Below are 7,834 nucleotides of genomic sequence, written 5' to 3'. Positions count from 1 at the left end.
AGAAACAAGTAACAGTGTTACAGAGTTTACTTTTGCGCAGTAAAGTACAAAAGAAGAACTGCCCATCGTTGTCCCCACTCTTTTTTGTGTTTTGCAATCATTTAAAGTGCAAACACAACAACTGCTCTTTCGTTTCCTGACCCCTCCCTCCTGCTACCATCTTTATATGCAGAAAAGATAGAGGCATGAAACATGAAGAAAAAAATAGAAAGAACATGAGAGACAGAGTGAGAAATGAGATGTAGATGTGGTGAAAAATATACGAGTAACACTTATATGGTTTTGTAAACAATACAATAAATACAAATAACACTGAGTTATACAATTAAATGTCACTCATGGTTTATTTACAATACTATTAAATTAATTTAGGGCTCAGTCACACCAAAAGCGCTTTAAACGCTTGCAAACGCAAGGCGCGACGCACTGCCTTTTTTAAAAAAGAGCAGTGCAGCGCGGCTTTTCATATTGCTAAGCAACCACAGAGTCAGCTGTCTTGTCAATCAAATATTGAAGCGTGAGCGCTCTTTTGCTGTTAACTGTCATATTAGCAGAAACTTTAAAAAGAGGGCGCTTGCTCTGACCTTGTTTGAGGATAAGAGGAGCACAAACACGCAGGAGAGAGTGAGCGAGTGGAGTCCGGTTCTTCAAAGCAACTGTAAACTTCCCTCGCCACAACGTAAGGCCCGCCTCTCCCCTCATTCGATTGGACAATGGAAGACGCGAATGACGTCAGGCGCTCCTCAGCTCTCAGCGCTCCTTCAAAAACGCGTGCGCGGCAGGCGGCAGAAAACCGCAAGGCGCTCGGCGCGCATAAACAGCGCGCAAACGCGCCCTGCCCATAGAATATCATTCAAAAAAGGCGCCTGCAACTGCCATAAGCGCTTTTGGTGTGACTGAGCCCTTAGAATGTTTATTTTATCAGTCTACAACCTGCTTTTTATTATTAATTATGTCTCGATATCAAAGTTATCAAAAATATTTTTCTCTTGTTTTATTACAAAGATTTATATACAAAATAAAGTTTTGAGTTTTAATATCCATAAAAGTAGTTGTGAAGACCATATACTTTAGAGTAGGATATTTAAATCATTTTTAAAAGCATAATTTAAAAATAAACATTACAGGTGTGCATCTTGAGACACAACGCTTGCACTGATATATTTTAGGATAAGTTGTTTTTGATCAAGATCACATTAACATTTAAGTTAGTTCCAGGACAGCTGCTAGTCCCAGCCTAAAATGCATGTTTGAGCTGACTTAATTTAAAAACATCTTGCCATCCCAGCTAACAGAAAAAAGTTCCCAACGCTCCCAGAAATGTTCTGGCAACATAAAAAAGTGTCCAGTTTTCTTGACGTTCTAAGAACGTTTCTGTGTTGTCTGAACGTTAGAGGAATGTTACATTTTACCATTTTTAAACGTTATGACAATGTCATGTTTTAATGTTCACACAATGTTTAAAACAACAACTGTTTATTATATTGACTTGTTTTATTGTTATGTAAATGATAGAGAAACATTGCATTTTATTATTTTATAAAACATGATTTCTGAATGTTAAGTAAAAATATTGCAAAGAAAACACAATTCACTTATTAGGTTTAGTTGATGTTTTGATTTATTTAAAGTCACCGGGCCCGTTTCAATAAGGAAGTTCAACCAACTCAAAACTTGAACTCATTTACTTTGAGATAGGAAACTCTGAGTGTTCGGTTACAGAACAGCTGAAATAAGTTAGTTCAATCGACTCTGAGTAGGTTGACTCTGAGTTAAGCGTGTGCACAACCCCTAAAAGCCATCATCAATGGAGCTCGGTTCACTATGGCAACAGCACGTAAAGGAGGTCTGAATCCTTTTTACTACTAAAACTGAAAGTGTTGCTGCAAGTGTACAGCAACTACGAGCATATATTTTCATATGTACAGTTGGCTACGGCAGTTCATTGGACCGAATGGGTCAACTAGAGCTGCCATCTTAAAACAGGGGAACCCCGCATCAACGTCATTGTAGGCAATGGTGTAATGGAAATAAATTCACAATAAATCATCATGAATGCGATTTTCTTGGTTTTCTTTTGGTTCATTTCAACAGTCAGACATTTAGCATTGAGTTCAGAAAAAAATTTAAGTTTTGATATAATGAAAATCAACTTTTTTCTAACTATAATGCATATTGCCCTAACATCCATACGCAGCACAAAAGTCCGGCATCGTCCATGAACTCGAAGTACAGGTGGAGATAGCAGCGTTATCTAGCTACTTCCTATGACAAGACCCCTGTTCTAAGATGGCAGCGGTTTTGATGCATGCTTAGATCCCCAAGCAGCGTCTAGTGTATATATCTATGATATATTTAAAAAAAAAAAAGAGTTGTTATTGGAAATTTCTACTCTAGTAAATGCATACATATAATTTTTTGTCACGATTAAATCACAGAACTTATTAAACTTAGGAGGACTGTACATTATTACATCTCATATTCATTTTCATACAGATGCAATCCCATGGACAAAAAGATGATAGCAGCTCCGGTAAAAATGAAATTAGGCCTCATATTTGGGCATTAAAGTCTACAACTTTATAAATGTTTGTCATGAAAAAACTGAAATATACCAAACTCTTTCTTTAGCGCGATGCTAATGGTCTAATTAGATTCAATGGATTGTGCTAAGCCATGCCAAAAGTGGTACCGCCAGACCCGGAGATCAGCTGAATAGATTCCAAAACTCTAGGGCAGCTGAAAAATTAGCATATTTTAAAAAAAAGTGTGTCCCTTTAAGGATTCTTAGAAACTTTAAACAAAAATTAACCGCTGTATTTGCTGATTCTTGATGTTTGTACGTCCCAAATATACAGCAGTTAATTTTTGTCCATAGTTTCTAAAACTCCTTTAAGACAAACTGTTGTGAAAGTATTGGATCTCATATACATTATTAACAGAAAAAAACTTTTGGTGAGTAAAACCTTTACTATTATATACCAACTACCACAGAATTGCACTATTAACTTCATAAAACACATATGTAATGGTTATGTAGACACAAAGTAATGCAACCAGGGAAAAACTAGCAAAAAAACAGTCAAGTGTCAAGAGTCCAACTAAAACAAACAATGATCATCATCATAGTGACTTTAAATGAAACAAAACATCAACATCTAAACAATAAGTGAATTGTGTTTTCTACAGCAATATATTTACTGAACATTCAGAAATAATGTTTTATAAAATAACAAAATGCAATGTTTCTCTATCATTTACATAACAATCAAACAAGTCAATATAAAAAACAGTTGTTGTTTTAAACAGTGTGTGAACATTAAAATATGACATTGTTATAACGTTTGCAAATGGTAAAATGTAACATTCCTTCAACGTTCAGACAACACAGAAATGTTAGAACGTCAAGAAAACTGGACACTTTTTTATGTTGGCAGAACATTTTTGGGAACTTTCAGGGAATGTTCTTAAAACTTTTCTTTGTTAGCTGGGCTGGCATATCTTAAAGGGGACATTTTATGAGATTTTTTAAAGATGTAATGTAAACTAAATCTTTGGTGTCCTCAAAGTGCGTAACTGAGGTTCTAGCTCAAAATACCACACAGATAATTAATTACAGCATGTTAAAATTGCCACTTTGTAGGCCTGAGCAAAAGTGTGCCATTTTTGGGTGTGTCCTTTAACCCTAAGAGCCCTAAGGTCATTTTTACAATGTATTGTCCGTCTGGTTTTATTTTCTTAAAAAGCTTGTAAAACATCAACCCTGTAGTGCACAGACAATCTACAAAATCTTTTTTTCAGGACAAGTTGGACTGTCAGAATATGTGTGTTGTATTGATGTCACATGCATGTAAAATAAGTTATGGGACCATAAAGACAAATAAAAAAATAAAACAGAAATTGAATCAATTATATATTTATTGTAATCACACACAAAATAATAAAAGCTAAGCATTTTTCCTCTGTAAAACAGTTGTCTCATGTCTTTGGAGTCCTTGAGCACAGAAATGAACATTATAAATTATACAGATCAAAAATTATTTACATTTTTACAAAAAAAAGTCCAGGCGCTTTCATTACATTTATTGATGCAAAGCCTCAAGCCACATGCGTGATGACGCACACATGCGTGATGACGCACACATGCGTGATGACGCACTCATGCGTGATGACGTACACAAACAGAAAGCATCAGTGGACATTGTTGCATTTAGCTAGCGGTAAACCCGATAGAAAAATCGATAAATTTTGGACATCAAGTGGATACATCTAGGATGTAAGAGTTTGGATGCATTGCTGAACAACTCCGAAAAGAGGGACAAGTTTCAGGCTGGATAAAAAACTTTCTGTAAAAGCTAGAAAGACACCAAATATATCCCCGTGAAGGCTAACTCCTCAGCTATTTGCAGAAAAAAAACGGTAAGAAGCTACGTTTTACGGTTATTAAGTTATTTAAATATGAATCAGAGGTGCCGTTTTCAATCGTCGACGATTGATTAGGTCTCTGAGGGTTAAAATGCAAATGAGCTGATGAAGTGCAAACACTGATCACAATGATGGTGGTTTGTTGCAATTGAAACTCAATTGTGCTGAGAATTGTTTTCTCTCTCTCTATTTCTCTCTGCACTAAATGGCAGTGCTGTGGTTGGATAGTGCAGATAAAGGGGGCGGTATTATCCTATTCTGACATCACAATAGGAACCATATTACAATGGCCTATTTTTTCATTTTTTCAATTAGTTACTGGGTTGATCTTGTTCACATTTTCTAGGTTGATAGAAGCACTGGGGACCCAATCATAGCACTTAAACATGGAAAAAGTCAGATTTTCATAATATGTCCCCTTTAACATAAATCAGTGGCATTGTTTTGTCTTAAGATGCACACCAGTATTGTGTTTTGTAAGGTATGTTTGTACAAACTACTTAAATGTCCTAATATAACTAATGCCTAGGATTAATCTAAACCCTAACTGCCCCTACATGTATCAGTAAAGGGAAGTAAGACCCCCAGTAAATAAAGACTTGTCTTGAACATGACTGTACTTGACTTACCAAACGGAAGACTGACACAAACTAAACTCTCAAGAGACAATGGCACTAGAGACATCATACAGTGCATTCAGAAAACATTCATACCCCCTTTACTCTTTTCAATTGTGTTATGTTGCAGCCTGATACAGTCATTTAAATTCATGAATCTACACTTAGTACCTCAAAATGACACATTTTTAGAAGTTTTTGAAAACTATCGATTTGTTTCATGCATTTGCATTAATATTCAGACCCTTTGCAATAACACTTGACATTTTTCTCTTGATCATTGCTGAGATGTTTCTACACCTTGATGAGAGTCCACTTACACTGTAAAAAAATTCTGTAGAAATTACAGTATTACTGGGTATTTCTGGCAACTAGCTGCCAGTAACTTACTGTAGATTTTACATTTATGTTATTTACTGGCAACCGTTTGTTTAAAGTTAAATGAACATGAAACATTTTAAGTCTTTATCTTCTACAGTAAGTTACTGGCAACCAGCTGCATGATTACAGCTAATTTTTTACAGTGTATGCTAAAATAAACGAACTGGACAGGATTTGGAAAGGCACACACCTCTCTATAAAAGGCCTGACAGCTGACAATGCATATCAGAGAAAAAAAAGCCATGTGGTCGAAGGAACTGCTGCAGAGCTCAGAGACAGGATGGATGCACGACACAGATCTGGGAAGGGCTACAAAACACATCAGCTTCATTAACCTCCTAAGATCTGGTGTGTCCACATACGTGGACATCATATTTTTTGTTGTTTGCACCATAATACTTAATTATGTGTAACTGAAGTTGTACACAAATGTGGACATTTACACTGCTTCATGTTCAAAGAAAAATATTTGTTTATTATATTTATTGGTTCTTTCTAACCCCAAATAGCTGAAAAAAATCTTGAAAAAAAGACAAACCAAAGCTTGGGTTTTAGGAGGTTAAAGGGGCCATGGCATGAAAATCAGACTTTTTCCATGTTTAAGTGCTATAATTGGGCCCCCAGTCCCTCTATCAACCTAGAAAATGTGAAAAAGATCAACCCAGTAACTTAGTTTTGGTAAACCATTCTCTACAAGCACATGAAAAATTAGGTCGTTGAAATTTGGCTCTCCTTATGATGTCATAAGGAGCTCTTATTAGAATAATACCGCCCCTTAATCTGCACTATCCAACCACAGCACTGCCATTTAGTGCAGAGAAAAAGAGAGAGAAAGAGAAAAAATAATTGACAGCACAATTGAGTTTCAATTGCAACAAACCACTATCATTGTGATCAGTGTTTGCGCTTCATCAGCAGTTGCATTTTAAAGGACACACCCAAAACAGCAAATTTTTGCACACACCTACAAAGTGTCAATTTTAACATGTTATAATAAATTATCTATATGAGATTTTGAGCTAAAACTTCACATATTTGCTCTGGGGACACCAAAGATTTAATTGACATCTTAAAAAAGTCTTGTGCCATGGCCCCTTTAAAGGTTTACAATAGCTATATATCCTCCATAATCTTCAAATGAAAGAAGTTTGGCACAACCAAGACTCTTCCAAGAGCTGTTTGCCCGGACAAACTGAGTAATCGCGGGAGAAGAGGCTAAATAAGAGAGGACCTAGACCTGATGGTCACTCTGACTAAGCTTCAGAGATCCTGTTTGAAGATGAGACAAGAAGGACAACCATCACCTGCCCAATACCATCCTAACTGTAAGGCATATGGTGATGGCAGCATCATGCTGTGGGGTGTCTATCAATCAAAACATGTGGCCTGGTAACAGAAAAGACTACAAAGAGCTGGACATGAACTACAAAGCACGATTTCAAAATAAAAGACATGAAAACACACTACACACAGAAATATACAAAACCCTTACCATATGTATTTAAATGTGTTGAATTAGTGTATAAGCATTGAAAAGCACACTGTAAGAAATTTGCTGTAATTTTGCAGCTGGTTGCCAGTAACTTACTGTAGAAGATAAAGTCTAAAAATGTTTCATGTTCATTTAACTTTAAACAAAATGTTGCCAGTAAATAACATAAATGTAAAATCTACGGTAAGTTACTGGCAGCTAGTTGCCAGTAACACCCAGTAATACTGTAATTTCTACAGAATTTTTTTACAGTGTACGTATAAAACGACATTTATTTATTGAAGTACACGAATCATCTTTTAATTGGTAGATAATAATGTTTGTACAAGTTATTATCGAAGTTTATATAGTTATTAAAAAGTGTGATTGAGAAAACCCAAACCTTTTTAAACTGGGTGGTCCTTGTGTTGACTCATAGGCTGAGGTCTTCGTTTGATTATTATATGCTGCCACCTACTGGTGAAAACAAGCGTTGACGCTGACGTCACAGGTTATATTAATCCATATATTAATCCAGATATTGTCCGATCATAGCAAGTACAGGCTGTTTTTTCTCGTCTTCCCAAAAAACTGTGTTGACTCTTTAAAAGTATTTAAATTTTTTAGAAAGAAAAAACCTCGCATCATATGATTTAATCTGTGGTGGTTAGCAATATTTAAAAAGTTAATCGTCCCTTTAAATAAATTACTTTATGTCCTGATTTGCAATGCTTGAAATAACATTTTTTGCTTATAAATACTGTAATTGTTTGTATGCGTTTTATTATAAATGTACAATGAATGTTTGGGTTAACATTTATATGCCTTTACACAATTATTTAATAAATATTTAAATAAGTGTCCATGTTTACATTTTTACACGAGTTAAACATAAATAGTCAAAGCTAATAATCGTGAATACTTGACCAGTGTTACATAA

This window comes from Misgurnus anguillicaudatus, chromosome 2 (assembly GCF_027580225.2).
Source record: "Misgurnus anguillicaudatus chromosome 2, ASM2758022v2, whole genome shotgun sequence".
Taxonomy (NCBI): domain Eukaryota; kingdom Metazoa; phylum Chordata; class Actinopteri; order Cypriniformes; family Cobitidae; genus Misgurnus; species Misgurnus anguillicaudatus.
Note: the sequence above shows the minus strand (reverse complement) of the source record.